The following is a 17,386-nucleotide window of genomic DNA, read 5'->3' as shown; positions in this document are numbered from 1 at the left end:
ATACAAGCCTGTGCTGTTTCTGGAACACACTAAGCTTGTGTTCACACTCTAGAGGTAGAAATTCTGCCTTAAGAAAAATATTCCACTACAGGGCTCTTTGTCTGCTTTCCAAAGCACACAAAAAATGGATTAACTTAAGATGTAGGTACCCAAATGCCTGACATGTACATGACCCTGACTAAAATGACTATCTACAAAATAAGAATATAGAAGGGTGCTCGTGATGTAAAGAGGAGTATTTTCCAACTCTCCCACTAAGACATACATAACACATGATGATGTTCAGAAGGGTTACATAAAAATCTCTGCTTCTTCTAGGGGTGACTTCTCCCCTTTTCTCCCATTCATCAAAGCATTTCGGAGTGTCAGTAATGGAGATTGAGAGTTTATGAATATACACTTGATGTGGTCAATATTTTTAAAAAAGCAAATCAGTCACAAAGTTCATTATTATCACTATTTGCCACAAAGATTTCTTTTAGCATACCTCATTTCTAATCAACATCCTTGAGTGTGTTGAGTGACTTTGTCTTGGGAACCTGATCCTGTATCCTCTCCTCTAAGATATTCATTCACATGCCCATGTGATAACGGGGCATGTTATGTTTATATTTTGGCACCCTTTTGAGAGGGATTGGGAAGCAAGAAATAAGCAATTTTTGAAAACACGTTTTCATTCTTTCTGTAAGGTCTTGCAGAAATAGAAATATCCGCCTAACAAAGAGGAAGGGATCGACGGTGCCTGTTTTCCTCTAGTTGTTGAAAATGGATGAAGGTTTTTATTGGGCTATGTGGAACCCTCTTCCTGACAGATGGAACCAAGTGAGTTTTATTCAAGTTACAAGTGGATTTTCTCTTTCTAAGACATGCAGCACAAAGAGCAATTACAAATTCTCCCACTGAAAATCTGTTATGACCCTTTGCAAATATATTACATAGGAGTTCCAAGAAAATTACAGGAAACTCACTGAGCATTACTAGCCTAATCATGTGATCATCATCTGCTCAGTATTTTTTTCTTCTTTCTGTAAGAGATTGATATTTGTAGTGTGATGCTTGCTAGAGCAATAGGTTGGAAAGGAAATCGTTTCCTTTCCTATATTTTAAGAATGTTCCCTTTTGGCAGTACATAATCTCTTAAAAATGATCTTGCTTTCAGAGACCTACAAATATATCATTTAGCGCTTTTTGTATGAATGTGGGGCTGATAGATTTAGATACCAGGGATGGATTGCAGGTTTTTCATTACCATAAATCCCGTGTCACATCAGCAGCATGATGGAAGCATTTTGATAGATAACACAAACTCATTAATCACCACTCTCTTAACTAAGTACCACAGAAAGAATTTTAAATGTTCCACATTCCAACATTTGTGAATGCCTCCCCTTTTAAAAATGCCATCCTTTATTAGTTCATGCTGTTTAAGATAGCTTGCATTAACTCCATGAAAAGAGACTGTGTATCAAGGAAGAAAAGACTGCAAAAGGAGAGGGGGGAGGAAAAGGAGGCAAGAAGATTAAATTCCGTCTTAAATCCAAACACGAGCTAGATTGCATGCTAGCATTAACGTCTTCGTCCTCTTCCCAGAGGATGTTGGCAGACTTCCAGTTATTAAAACAACAATCCAGTGCTGATCTTCTCTCTGTACACAGGATTCAAGGATGGATCATTTACTCAAACAGAGCTGTTCGCTGAGGTATAAAAGCAAAAATGCATTTTAGGAGAGGTTGTTTATGACTATTGCGTAAAGCACTATACTGCTGTCTCATATGAGTAATCCTGATCATTACAAAGTGAAAAGAGAACGCCACATTGCTATTCTAAAAGCAGTAAGCACAAGTTGCATCCAGGCATTTAATGATGTTGCTGAAGCTTGTGAAACTGTACTAAACAGATATGCGTTCCTCTTAAAAAATATTCTTACCTGCCAAACAGATGCGTTCTGGAATGAATATTCTCTTATAAAATGTTTTTTTCTTGAAACAATACATCACAGGATTTATCTCACTGATGTGTTTTCCTACTGCATTTAACATTTAGAGAGTATCTGTGAATATGTAACTTTCTTGGCACATATTTAATGATTAAAATGAAGTTTCTCTGTTCACACATTCATTGCCAATATATGGGTGTTTATAAAAGAAAAGTAATGCATGCCCAGGCTTACATCTTAGTGTCAGAACACTGTTGTGCTTCTTTTGTCACATAAAATTATGTAATTCAACCAGCAATATTCGGGATTACAAGTTGCGCTGGGTACCCAAAGGGCAGCGACAAATGTCAGACAAACAGACTTCACACTAAAGACCCGGCTCAGGCAGCAGAGCTGGCCTCAGGAGGAATAGCCTGTCAAGTGGGCTTTGTTTCCAGGTAGCATTTTGTAATTCCAAATCTTTGATAATGACACAGAACATTGAATGGTGACTGACTGAATGGTTGTTGAACTTTTAAGATATGATTCAGCACACCACTGTGAGAACAGAGCACAATAACATTAAACACCAGATGGTATTTCAAAGCCCATCAGATACACAGATTCCTTTCTCTTCTCAACAAAAGATCGGCAAGGCCTCATGCCTAAAAAAAAAAAAATTTAAAAAAAAAAGGCAAAAAAAAGAAAAAAAGCCCATTAAGATAAATGGGATGATTTGGCTTTGTCTTGCTTGACTATTATAGGAAAGCCATCTGAATGGGTCACATTTCAAACTAGACTCCAGATCAAAGGATAACGACTGCAGCGGTGGGTCAAACTGACGTGAACTGTGTCAACCAGATCAGCACGAAACCCTAAACTGTGGGCCAAGAAAACATGTCCCTCTCAAATGGAGACTTGACCACACCAATTAACCAAAGCATTTGCCTCTTTGCCTCTGAGGAAACCTGAGAGGATTTCGCTGGTCAGGTCACTGTGTGGACACATGTGAGAGACAGGGCTTCCTGTAACGTAGCTTAGGTTATTGGGTTCACTGGTAAAATTTAACTGTTCACCAAAGAAGTCACCCAAGAGCTGCCGCCCCATCAGTAGACGTTGTGTGAACAAAGTGGTGAGTGAAATGTGGTTTACACACAAGTGATGCTCGTTAAACACTGAATTCACTTCAGGGAAATCAAAGGGTGGGCGACTCTCAGTGTTGGAGGATAGTACGGAAGGAAAGTGTGATAGTTCATTTTACGTGTCAACTTGGCTGGGCCACAGTGGCCAGATATTTGGTCAAACATTATTCTGGATGTTTCTTTTGAAAGTGTTTTTTGGGTGAGCTTAAAATTTAAATGGATGGACTTTGAGTAAAACAGAAAGCCCTCCAAAATGTGGGCCTCATTCAATCAGTTGAAGGCCTTAATAGAACAAAGTCTGGCCTCCTGGAGTAAGAAGGAATTCTGCCAGCAGACAGCCTTTGGACTCAAACTGTAACTCTCCCCTGAGTCTTTAGCTTGCTGGCCTACCCCATCAGAGTTTAGACTTGCCAAGCCTCCACAATCGTATGAGCCAATTCCTTAAAATAAATCTCTCTCTCTCTAGATACACATTCTGTTGGTTCCGTTTCTCTGGAGAGCTCTGACTAATACAGAGAGGTACATAAGTAATGAGAGCCCACAACACTTTTGCACTTGAGAAATGAATTAGCTGGACTCAATGGTCTCAAAGCTCTGCTCCAAGGCCAAGATTCTGGAATAGCTGACTGATTGGGATAGTATAGTACAGTGGGTAAGGGCTCAGCCTCTGGAAGAAGATAGATCTGGGTTGGAATTTTGGCTCTGCCACTTACTAGCTGTATTACTTTGCAAAGTTCCTTAGGATTCTTAGGCCTCAGTTTCCTTATGTGTAACATGGAACAGTAATACATACCTCTGGCCTTTCTGAAAGGAGGTGGGTTCAAAAAGAACAAAGATTTTAAAAATTACAAAAAATGAGCAGAGGGATGTAAACCACAAATGACCCCCCAAAATTTCTTCGTGAGAGGAGGTTTGGTTATGAATCTCAGGTGATCTGAACACAATAGAGGTTGTCCTAAATTTATAGCCACCTAGAAGATACAAAATCCTCTCAGTGCAACGCTCCACCCAGCCTGTCTCACCATAATCTCCCACCACCAGCACTGGGGCTGTTGTGGGAATTTCCATGAAGAAATCTTGGGCTTCCTAGAGAATCTGGACTCAGAGAGGAAAAAGGTAAGGAAACCAGGACAAGATGTTACAGCTTAAGCACACAGATCCAAGAAACATTCTGAGAAAATTGGCCTGCTCAGGGCAGAGTCCTTTTGTCCTAAACAATTGTTCACTGATAGTCCATAAATTGGTCATTTATTTGAGTTGCCCAATCTCATCTTTCCGCAATGAAGAAGCCTCTTTGACGTTGAAGGAACTCTTTGGAATTCACACGTCTGGGGACACCAAGGAATTGACAATTTTGACTGGGAGATGCAGTATCTCAGAGAATAGAGCACTTTGAAGGACTGGAGGGTTGGCTTGGAGGGAGAACGGAAAGGGGAGGGTGGACGCTTCATACAACTCCAGGGTACGGCGGGCATAAAGGCACGAGGAGAAGGCCCTTAGGTGGGAGGAAAGGCCTATAGAAGGAATAGGAGGAATGCCAAAACCACATTCTATTTCACAATTCTGCCCAGGGCCAGCCGTGACCCCTGCTGTCAGGATCCAGGATGAGGACAATACTACAGTCCTGCACTCAAACTGTCTCATGTTGTAGAGGCTTCGTGCGCCAGCCCGGTACTCTAACCACTACATTTAAGTGACTCCAAAGGAAAAGAATTTCTGAGTTCAACACTGACTTATAACTTTTGAAAAAAAATAGCCTGATGTGGACTCTACATGAAGATAAGAATTTACATAACAGAAAAACCAGAAGTCTAGTTACAAGAGGACACTTCTCTGCAGGATTGAAATGACCATGAACTCATCTTAAGAAGCAAATTTCTTACAGATTTAAAATGTGACTTTTGGTTTTCATGGAAGTTTCCATGTGGCCATATAATATTAGAAGAGCAAAAATTATATTTGTAGAGTGACTTCTAGGGACCACAGTTTTATGTTTATTTAATTTAATCCTTATAACAACCTTATGAGGTAGGCATTTTTAGTCCCATTTTACAGATAAGGAAATTGAGGTTCAGAGAAGGTAAGTCATATTATTTAAGGTCACCCAGGCAGAGTGTGGTGGAGCACACCTCTTTGTCTCTAAAACTTATGCTTTTTCTCAGTCTACCATTTATATCAGAGTAGTCTTCTATAATTAAAACTTGATATTCATAATAACCACAGGTTCTGATTGTTTTTCCTTTTATTCCTTAGGACAGGTGGATGTGGTAATCTATGCCACTTAAAGACCTAAAATCTGATGGCATACGACTCAACAACAAAGATGTAAACAACCCTATTAAAAATGGGCTAAAGACTTGAATAGATATTTCTCCAAAGAAAATATACAAATGGTCAACAAGTACATGAAAACATGTTCAACATCATTAGTCACTAGGGAAGTACAAATCAAAACCATAGTGAGGTACCACTTCACACCCACTAGGATGGCTATAATAATTAAAAAAAAAAAGAAAAATAGCAAGCGTTGGTGAGAATGTGGGGAAACTGGAGCCCACATACATTGCAGATGGGAAGGTCAAATAATTCAGAGCCATAGAAATCAGTTTGGAGGTTCCTCAAAATGTTAAATATAGAATTACCATATCACTCAGCAATTCTATTCCTAAGTATGTACCCCCAAAGAACTGAAAACAGGGACTCAGACAGATACATTTATATGCATGTTCGTTGCAGCCCTAGTCACAATAGCCAAAAGGTGAAAAAAACCCCCAAATGTCCATTAATGGATGAACAGATAAATAAATTGTGGAATATCTATATACTGGAACATTATTCAGCCATAGAAAGGAATGAAGTAATGATCCATGCTACAACAGGTATGAAACTTGAAAACATGCTACGTGAAAGGAGCCAGACACGAAAAGTCACATATTATATGATTCCATTTATAAGAATTCTCCAGAATAGGTAAAACCGTAGAGACAGAATGCAGATTATTGGTTACCAGGGGCTGGGGGAGGAAGGAATGAGGAGCAACTGTTTAATGGGTATGGGACATTTTTGGGGGGTGATGGCAACATTTTGGTACTAGATGGAGATGGTTGCACAACCCTGTGAATGTTCTAAACGCCACTGAATTAGTCACTTTAAAATGATTAATTTTATGTTGTGTGGATTTCACCTCAATTAAAAAAAATCTGAAAGCACAAGTTTTGCTGAATGTCCTGGTTACACCTAGCACAGAATTTGGAAAAGAATTCTTTAATTAGATTTCCAGACAGATGACTGTGGATACAAACAGCCACAGCAAATATGACGAATTTACCACCTAAGGGAACAGAAGAGCATGTGCCTCCATCTACCCTACCAGAAACCCTATTTCCACACGTTTCTTTGTAGACACCCGTAAACACCATCCTGGGGTAAAGCAGCTCCAAAACATGAAGTTACCACCTAACAATGGCTGTGGCACATTTCTCCCTGGACACAGTGTGTCATGTCAGGGCTGGACCAGCTTTCTTTACTGACCACTCCCTTCATTCACGAACATTCTCTCATCACTAAACTGCTTACTTTGGTGATGCTGGGAGCCTGTTAAGAATGCAAGAGATGCTTGCTTTTATGTTCGATTTTAGCAGGGGCTGCAGGCACTGAAGGTTTTTTGTGGGAGCCAATGGCCTAGTTTGAGGTAAATAATAAGCTTTTTACTTAATGCTGTATCTCTCTTTTCAGCTGCCGTCTCCATCCTTTCTTCCTCCCAGGGCTGGGCACAGTGAAATGCTACTTTTCAAAAGATGAGGGTGTCAACCCCCCAGTGATTTCTAATGCCTGTGGAACACACTGCATAGGAGCAATTTAGATGACAAGAAAGAGCACTCTTCAGTCCAGATTTACACGGTGTTCCTATTCACCGACACATCAGCAAACAGTATGAATGCCTTGCCTGAGTAATGAATGGTTTCTGAGCGAGTTCCTGGGCTGGCAGCAGGTTTGAAATTCTATAGAGTCAGGCAAGGGAGAGGTGACTAGGGTAGAATTATGGGGAAGGATTAATGAGGGGGTGCTGGCTGCGCACACTGCTTCACTGTTCTCTCAGGCACCAGACTGAGGAGTCACTGAGTATTGCCTTCAGGACTGTGCTTTTATAACTTAAAACAAGCCTCTTTAAACAAATCTGCATCAGGCAATGTGTCAACACTTCGTTGGTTTCAATAGAATTAGTTTTCTAAATGCTCTTTTCTGAAGCAATTTTTGTACTTGAAAATGCATTACAAGGAACATTTACTATAACTACAGTACAACGATCTAGGATATGACAAGTGGAGTTTTAATCAGCGCAAGCTGCAACACTGAGCACGTTCCACTCCGATCCTCCCCTCCCCCTTGGCATCAATGTTAATAAACCCAGGAACTTGAGGTTATTTTCACTGGTATTTGCTGTAAATAATAGCCAGGACCTTAATTGTGTTTGCCCAGAATGAACTAGGCTAACAGCCTTCTGAAGACGCCCAGGCAAGTTCTGATTTAATAGCCTTACATAACTCAGGCCCTTTATGGACCCCACGCCAAATAAACCGTGAGATGGTTCTGCTGGCTGAGAGAGAACACACCAGAGCCTGAGCAGAGGAGGAGAAAGCACACGTCAGCACGCCGCCAGACCTGCCCCGGTCCACGTCAGCACAGCTAGAAGTAGCCAAGAGTTACTGAAAATTCTACAGCCCCAATTCTGACATGTTCTGCAGGACATGCTCTCTTGGTAGGATATCTATAAATATGTACAACATGAGGGGCTGCAAAATGGAAAAATATTTCCTTTGTACATTCTTCTCATTAGCCTCAGCATGTGGTTTTCTCGCCATTTAAAAAAAAACTTTGTCTAAAAGGGAAATCGAGAAAGAATATGGTCTTTCAAGTGCTCTAATAGTTCGAGATTGTGGGTCCTATTGTAAGAAGTCATTTAACCTCATTCTACCACAGTCTCCCCTCTCTCTAAATGCGGCTGGAGTGGGGGTGGAAGGGCAGTGGCCCCTGGGCCTGTGAGGCGTGACAGTTTGCAGAGTGCCGTGGCGATAGATGTAGCCTACGTTACTGTGTGTCAGGATGTCCCAAGGATGTTCTCTTGGACTTGCTGCAAACAGACAGTAGAGACAAATGGCCTGTCTCCTCCTTGTTCCTTCTGAGGTGTCTCATCCACTTAATCTTCAAAGGACGCAGAGAGTGCAACCAGAAGTGTCATTTGGGGTCACACATGCTTGGGGCAGGATCCTAGCCTTTCCATGTTTGCTAGTTGCATACACTTAGACTAACTCCTTAACTCTTCTAGGGCTCAGTGTCCTCATCTGTAAAACTGGCTCGGGACCTGACTTTGCTGGTTGCTTGAGGATTACAGATAATGATACCAGCTGCCTAGGATGGTAAATGCTCCACAAGCGCTGGCTAATATTATTGTTCCTGTGATGAGTTCAGGTGGGAAACACACTACACAATCAACATTCATTAAGGAGCACTTAGCTGCTGGGAACTGTGAGAAGGCTGAGATCTGGTTCCTGGCTGAGAGGACCTCACAGCCTTCTTGGGAAAGTAGGCAAGTATACACATGGTTCCTGTCAAACACGGGGCGTGCCATAATCAAGCTAGACCCTGCTTCCGGTGGAGCAGGCGAATCTGGCCGTGTTCTACATCGGCCTCCTGTAGGGGAAAACAGGAGTTTTCAACTTGAGGCAGGTAAACTGGCAGGACTTCTTTAAATCAATAGTCTTAAAAGGGATCTTTCCTCACAAATTAGATTTTAGCAAATTCAGAGAATTAATTGAGTGGACATTTTCCCCATCATTTTATTTATTCATTTTTATTAAGATTGTATTTTTTTAGAGAAATTTAAGATTTAAAGCAAAATTGAGAGGAAGGTGCAGAGATTTCCCATATACTCCCTGCCCCCACACATGCACAGCCTCCCCCATTATCAACATCCCCCACAAGAGTGGAACATTTACCACAGCTGATGGGCCTACATTGCCACATAGCAATTGACTGAAGTCCATAATTTACCTGAGGGCTCACTCTTTGTGAATGTGGAGAGAAAAAGAATTAAGAAAAGGTCAGTGACCATTGTGCCTGTGCCAGTTACATTAGGAAAGAATCCTGGGACTTTGATCCTTGTGTTCAGTTTATACTCTTATAACTGGCTCTTTTCTGTGATTTTATGTGAAAGTATAGCTTTGGTTTATTTTTTTATCTCATCTGAAGATTGGACTGATGTTAGCATTCTTAGTAAGAAGGCAAAGTGGCTAGCTGCTATGGTTCAATGAAAGCACTAGAAGGAGAAAACAGAAGATCCTCGTGAAGTACGTGTGGTCACCAAAACATTAAAAGTCCTACCCTGTTCTACAAAACTCCTACTTGATTTGATACCCCCAAGTGCCAGAGGGCCTGGGATGGCTCAGCTCTCTCCTGGACAATTTTGCCGTCTGATTCTGATTACCACCTTAAGAACTTTTAATCATTAAATACTCCTGATTCTTCCGGAAAATACCTGTTTAAATTGGACCAACGTGATCTGGGTAGACATTTAGAAACCAAAAATGTAAAGTTTAATCATCTGTTTGGATATTCTTGGTGCCTTTACTCTCTGGTTCCTTCTCATCGAGGTTTTCCTTGATCCCTCTGTTGAAATTGCAAACCCCTCCTTCCTCTCTCTTCCCTGCTTTATTTCTCTCCCTACCATTCTACATATTTGCTTATTTTACATCTTCTGTTTCTCCCACTAGAGTGTAAGCTCCGTGAGGGTAGGCATCTTTGTTTTTACTGCTGAATCCCTGGCTCTTGGAACAGGTGCACTTGGCACATTGATCCTGTGGGTGTTAAGGGTTGTTGAGTAAATTAGAGATTTATGTTGTGGTTATAAAAGGCTGTTAAATGTTATAAAAGGTTGTAAAAGGCGAGGCTCAGAGAATGGTCCTGAATGAGAAGGTTGGACGGGGGGATTTAAATTGCTCTGCACATTTCAGTAAAGGGAAAAGTTTAGTTTTCTTCTGGCAGTTCCAGAGGGTAAGAGAAGAGTGAGGAGACTGGATTCAAGGAAGAGAAGGTTGGGGAAAATATTCCATAGGGTGTATTCCCACTTGACCTGGGGCACCAAGAAAGAGATTTCCTAGAGCAGAGAATGGTCATTGAAGACTGATTTCTGATTTTCAATTTGAAAGTTGTACTTTGCACTGTGATATAATTAGCTTGTCATCTTCACACCTCATTAAATACAGTGACTTATGACAGCAAATTAAAGTTTGAGAAAATTAAAATTATTAAATTAAAATTATTAAAATTATTAAAATTATATATTTAGAAATGATAGAGGCTAGAGTTAAGGAAACAGAACATATAGCAAAATTAAAAGAGAAAGAAAATATGAAAGAGAAGGTGAGACCTAGAAAATAAATTCAGAAGGTTCAAATTTCTCTCTTATAACAATGAGTATATAAGACAATACCTTCTAAATTCTGAGAGAAAGTTTTTTAAAGCTAGAACTATATATCTAACCAACACTTTGATCTAGTATGAGGTATAAATGAAGACATTTCAGGCATGGTCACAGAAGCGTCCTCTCACACAGTCAACCTGAAAAATATACTTGATAGTATGCTCTAGAGAAAAAAGGGGAAAAACAAGTAATAGGGAGACATAAAATGAAAAAAACGGTGGAATTAACCTAAGAGTACACAGGGAAGAAATGCTAGGATGCTAGCTGGGTAGCATTAAAAGCACAATGACTATCTCTTTCTTACATTCAAAATTATCTTGAACATTATTTGTTCCATTACATATTCTCTAAAGATGATTTTTAAAATATTACCTTTTTTTTCTTTGTGAGGAAGATTGCCGCTGAGCTAACATCTGTGCCAGTCTTCCTCTATTTTGTATGTGGGGTGCCACCACAGCATGGCTTGATGAGCGGTGTGTAGGTCCATGCCTGGGATCCAAAGCTGTGAATCCCGGGCCGCCAAAGCAGAGCATGCAAACTTAACCACTACATCACCTGGTCAGCCCTAGAATATTGCTTTTAAATTAAGTACAATAATAATATATATTTATTTTGAAATGTTTAGAAAATCACACACAATCCCATCATTTGTCTAGACCTGTTAACTTTCTGGGAGAACATCTCATGTTTTTTCTCTTTCTCAATCCAGAAATATACCTTGTTTAAAAGTGGGAGCATTCTGAAAAACCTGATTATAATGGCTTTATTTTATTCCATTATAAAAGTGTATCATAATTTAACTATCCTCCTGTTATCCAATTGCTATTATAACAAATGCTTTATGTCAATCATTGTTACATTTCTTAGTTATTTCAGGTACATTCTTAAAAGTGGCAACGCTGAGATGAAGCTTATGAATATTTTCAAGGCTTTTGAAAAAACACAGGGAACTTTCCTCCTGAAGGCTTGTACCAACACCTACACTGCAGCGTATGAGAATACCTGTCCCACCATGCCTTTACTGTCCATGTGCTGCTATCAATACATATCAATTGGAAAAATGGGTGATTCCCTAGGGACAACTCAGACCAAGAGAAAGGAATTAGGTTCCAGCTCTGAGATTTAGCTTAAAGAGGAAAAAAGCAAAACAACAAAGAACAAAATTCTTATCCCCTTGGGCTGCCCCAAAGGAATTGGACCAGAAGTCCTACAGGGGGCATCTATTTGAAGCCTCCTGGGTCATTATTTCACAAATCTTCCTTTGTACAATGGACTTTTTTCTCCTCTTACTCCCATGCCCATAAACTCTTAAATTACATTTACCTTTACTGGGATATAAAGGTCAGATGTAATTTACCTAATAGAACCAACTGATGGAAATCTATACAGAGGAAGAGATATTAGGCTCGAAAAGCTAAGAACATTTTGTCCCTGCCTCTGTGCTGCTCTCAGCATGTTTTAAATATGACCCAGCATTTGTTAACGGATACCACATGTCACCATCTTTAAATGACCTTATCCATCTTATCACCACAATTTCAAACTAAGAAAAAAAACCTCCATCACCAAATGATCCTGAATGGTCCTGTGTGTCATGTCAGCCATCAGCAGCGTTGACGTGGTCAGTAATTCTTGTAGATAATTTATCATTTACCAGATTATACGGAAAATAAAAATCTCTTGAAAAACATCTCTCTCAATGTTTGTTTTCGTGGCTCTCGCTATAACAGTAGTGAAAAGAGAGAAATTATTTGATTAATTTGGTCCTTCTAGAGAAGCAAATCTGAGCATTTGCATCTGGGAACGGATCAGGAGATCTGTGTTCACATTCCTAACTCTACTCCTCATGAGTTCTGTCCCTTCAGAGGGAACCCGATTTCTCCCCCTTGCTCTCAACTTCATTTATCAAATGAGGCAGATAACATCTTTTTACCTAATTCTCAGAATTCCTTTAAGGATCAAATATATTTTAAAACTTGCATTTAATAAGCGTTATGTTTGTGTTAGGAATGAGGTGCACACCTAGGCCTCAGAGTTTTTTTCTTTTTTAATTATTTTTTTAAGCTTGGATTAGTTCAGTTGTTTTGAATTACTACTAACAGGCCAATAGAAAGGACTAAAGCCAGTTTGCCTACTACCATTGACTTTTGTAGTTTTTATCTATTTTCTGTTACTATTTTAAGAATTTTAAGAGCAATTTGACTACAAATATGTTCGAATTTATCGTATTTTATGAATGATAAGCTTTTTTTTCCTGGCCTCATGGATGGTTGTCTCACTAGCCCTCCTCTAATTTATTTTATTGCCATGTGAACAGTTAAGGACTTTTAAACCAATTTGACTAAAGAGACTAACACTTTTTTTATGTTTCTTTTTTTTTTTAAAGATTTTTTAATTTTTCCTTTTTCTCCCCAAAGCCCCCTGGTACATAATTGTATATTTTTAGTTGTGGATCCTTCTAGTTGTGGCATGTGGGGTGCTGCCTCAGCATGGCCTGACAGGTGGTGCAACGTCCGCGCCCAGGATCTGAACTGGCGAAACCCTGGGCTGCTGAAGTGGGAGTGTGCGAACTTAGCCACTCGGCCATGGGGCTGGCCCCCTATGTTTCTTACAATTACTATTTATCAAATCTCAACATTTCATCCAGAATAGGTATTTTTTTCCCAGCTAATTTACAAATCAATACTAAACAATGAAACACAAAATTATATACCATATAAGGACCTAATATGATATTCTAGAAGTCTGCTGTTTCCTTTCTTTCAAGGACAATTCCATCAACCCAATCAATCCTATGGTTGTCCAAAGAGAATATCACTGATTTCACTGTGTGACAACATTGGCACTGCCTTCAGTACCTTTTCAAATTTCCTTAAAAAAGCCAAAATGCTCCAAAAACATTGGTTACCTATGTGAAATTTAGTAGAAATTCTGTAAGGCAGATCCCCTGGAGTAAAACCATGCATTCATAGGGAAATAAACCAACCTCCTTAAAGACAATTTTGCTACCTTCCGTTTCTAGAGCTGCCCTTTGTCCACCTCACCTGCCTGGTCAGGGGCCTCTTCATAGTCTTGCTTCCAACAACATAGAGCGCTTTCCCTGAAAGGAGTCCTTCTGTGAAGTGTCATTTACCACAGGAGTGGTGGGGAATCTGGGCAGAGAGAGTGATGTTGTGTGTCCTGTGTGCCGAGGTCACAGCAAAGACCTGCCAGACCTTCTGGTTGTAAGGTCTCCATGCCATGTCCTTCTCCTGACCCAGCATTGAAGTAAAAACTGGGCACACACTCTCTCTCCATTTCTGCTGGAGTCTTCTTAACCTTCTCCATGAAAACTGATGCTTCTGCCTGAATAGGTAATGACGTTGAAGTATGAAAAAGAAAAGTTTGAAGAACTATTATTATCATTATGCTGGGATATGAGTAGCCTCATTTGGCAGGAGGTTAAGGTGCTCATCCTAGCGTACTAGAAATAGGGATGGGGCCACATTTCAAGAGGACTTGTCTTTCGGCTCTATTCGTTGGTACTTGATTCAGCCTGTGGTCTGAATCCCACCGGGGGCAGATATTAGGGCTTTTTGAGCTCAGTCTCACAAAGGTTGGTCTTGCCTCCTAAAATGATTAATTGGCAAAGTGGCATGAATTGGAATGTGGGGAGCAGAAAGAATGGTTAGGAAATGCTTACAGCAATTGAGGCTCCAGGTGACATGGAGTCAGCAGTAATACTGGTGAGTGACAAGGAGAGTAGCAGTGATATTGTGAGAAAGGAGCCAGGAACAAGACAGAGATAGAAGACTAGAGGCCCCCACAAATGACTCGATGTAGGAAAGGGCCCCAAAAAGGAAGAGAGTCAAAACGATTCCTAAGTTTTGAACCTGGCTACTGGTGAAAACAGCAGTGAAAATTGGTACATCACGCGCAACAGGATTGTGGGAAATGTAATATTTTGCGTTCAGGCACGTTGAATTTGATGTGTCAATGGGTTATCAAATACATGTAGTCTACAAATAAAAATCACTTTATTTATATTTAGATCTCAGCTTTTTGCATTAAGATCATCCACCATCGCATGCTAGAAACGTTCTGATTTTTCTTTCTTTTGTGCTCTTGCCTGGGCTTATCAGGTTTTCTTGCCAAAATGAAGCATCTGCAGCTTAAGGATACAAGTTCCTCATCCAAAGTAATGTCAGATTTAGGAATGTATGATTTCCAGAACTGGAGTACTAACATCATCCAGATGTTCTTAAGCTGTAGTGTTAAATCCACCCAGATGTCTCTGATTGCATCTAGCTTGTCTTAAGTTCTTTGCTCATCCTGTGTGTTCCGTTCATTTAGTCTGCTATAAATCAGTATAGCTTTGAATTTTTTTAAAGGAAGTTTGAGGCGATCCAATGATACGAATGCGGACAGAGTAGACTTCATAAAGATATTCTCAGATCTCATAATGTAATAAATCAGTGAATATCAAAGAATCGTAGAACTGTGGGACTGAGATGATACATAGGGATAGTCCAGTTCAGATCTTTCCTTTTAGAGATGAGAAAGCTTAGGTTCTGGGGATTTAAGAGACTTCATGAAGACACAGAACAAGAGAGTGGCAGAGGATTAGATGCCAGGAGCAGTTTGTTTAATATTACGTAAGTGGATTTTGAAAAGCAGGTTGTTTGTTTTGTTTTGCATTTTAATGAAAAGAAAATGTGTGGAAAATAGAATGACTCTGTTCTCTCCTCTCTCTCTTCATTTTTCCTTTTTATGAGGCCATTTCCATTAGCTTATAAATATACTCTTACTTCTTCCATTAAAAATAATAAACATAATCTTTGCTTGACGCCACGTCCCCCTCTAGCTACAGCCCTATTTTTTTTGTTCTCCTTTACAGCACATCTCTTCTATTTATAGAAAAGTTGTCTACGCTCTCTCTAATTTCTCTCCATCCATTCTCTCTTTCTTTTTTTTTATTAAGGCAAAATTCACATTAAATTAAGCATATTAAGGTGAACAATTCAGTGGTATTTAGTACGTTCAGAATGTTGCGCCACCACCACCTCCATCCAGTTCCAAAAACATCTTTATCAGCCCAAAGGAAACCCTGGACCCATTATTGCTCCCCATCTCGCCCTTCCCCCAGCCCCTGGTGTTCTGCTGTATACGTTTACCTATACTGGATAGTTCATATAAAGGGAATCTTAGAATACGTGACCTTTTTATAATACGTGACTTCTTTCACTTAGCGTGTTTTCAAAGCTTACACGTACTGTAGCCTGAATCAGTACTTCATTCCTTTTACAGCTGAATAATATTCCATTGTTCCATCATCCTCTTACACCTACTCTAAATGCTCTTTACCTCACCGATTTCAAAAGTGCTCTTCTCAGGGTCACCAGTAAACGCCTTGAACTACATTCTTTGCTTGGGTTCTGGGAGAACATAGTTTCCTAGCTTTCTTCCTGGACCCTGAGGCATTCCGAGGAATCTTTTGCTGATTGTTTCTTATCTCTTACACCTTCACATAGAGTGCTTAAGGGTTGTTCCTTGGAGCTTCTTTCTTCTTGATTTACTCTGTTGGGTATCTTGTTTAATACCATTGTTAAACTTTTATTTTCAAAAAGGTAAAACCATGACTTCCATGCAAATATACAATTAATATGTGTACAATATTTTTATTGGACTCATTATTCAATGAAGGACCAGTAAGATATTAAAACTAGTTCAAAGAACATTTGAGGAGCTATGTATTTCTAGGCAACTTAATACAGAAATGTGTTGTATAACAGTTTGTCTACTCTTCATCCCCGGTTCCTGACAGGGGGCTTTTAACCCTTGGAATCTCCTGAGTGATAAGAGAGTCTTTGTTATTCATGGTGGGCCTCTAGATAGTTCCAGGATGGGCGCTGGCCATTCCGGAATGTTGGGGCTTAGAACCAGACAATAACAGCCCAATGTCCAAGGAGGGGAAGGGAGCTGGAGATTGAGTTCGTGGTCAATGATTTGATGAATCATGTATATGTAATAAAACCCCCAAAAACCTCCGGAAACCAAAACTTGGGTGAGCTTCCCTCGTTAGTGCTATACTTTGATGTGCTGGGAGGGTGACAGATTGTGAGGACACTAAAGCTTTGCATTTAGGACACCCTATGTGTCTCTTGATTTGGTTGGTTCTGATTTGTATCCTTTAAAACAAAACTACAATTTTAAGGATAGTGCTTCCCTCAGTTTTGTGAGTCGATCTAGAAAATTATCACATCTGGGGAGGTAATGGGAACCTCCAATTTGTAGCCAGTTGGTGATAACCATGAGCGTCCTGGGAACTCTGGAGCTTGCAGCTGGTATCTGAAGTAAGAGCAGTCTTGTGGAAGACTGAGCTCTCAACCTGTGAAGTCTGCGCTAACTCCAGGTAGTTAGTGTCAGAATTGCATTGCAGAATGTTAAGACAAAGTTTCAGGATTAGATACACAACAGGTTAATGTCTTAGAGGATAATAAACCATAATTTTCCACTGGACAGAAGTGATTTATATTGCTACCAGACAAAATTCTGTAAATTAGCATGTAAATTCTGGGGCCTTAAATAAAAATCTTAATACTTTCTATAGAATCATGGCTTGCAACATTTTATTTCTAGCTTGTACCTCAGCCCTGGTCTTTAGACTAGTACTACTTGATTGTCTAATAAGTGTGAAAACTTAATACATCCAGAATCGGAATCCCAGTCTTCTTGCTCCAAATATGCTTGATCTGTATTCTGACCAGTCTCTAAATGGCCTATTGATCCTTTCCATCACTCATCTTTGGCTCCTCTCTTTCTATCCCATTTTGTATCCAATGTGGCAACAAATTCTGCTGGGTTCTACCT

This window comes from Equus quagga, chromosome 7 (genome assembly GCF_021613505.1).
Source record: "Equus quagga isolate Etosha38 chromosome 7, UCLA_HA_Equagga_1.0, whole genome shotgun sequence".
Lineage (NCBI taxonomy): Eukaryota > Metazoa > Chordata > Mammalia > Perissodactyla > Equidae > Equus > Equus quagga.
The sequence above is the reverse complement of the archived record's forward strand: the minus strand, read 5'-3'. Positions refer to the sequence as shown.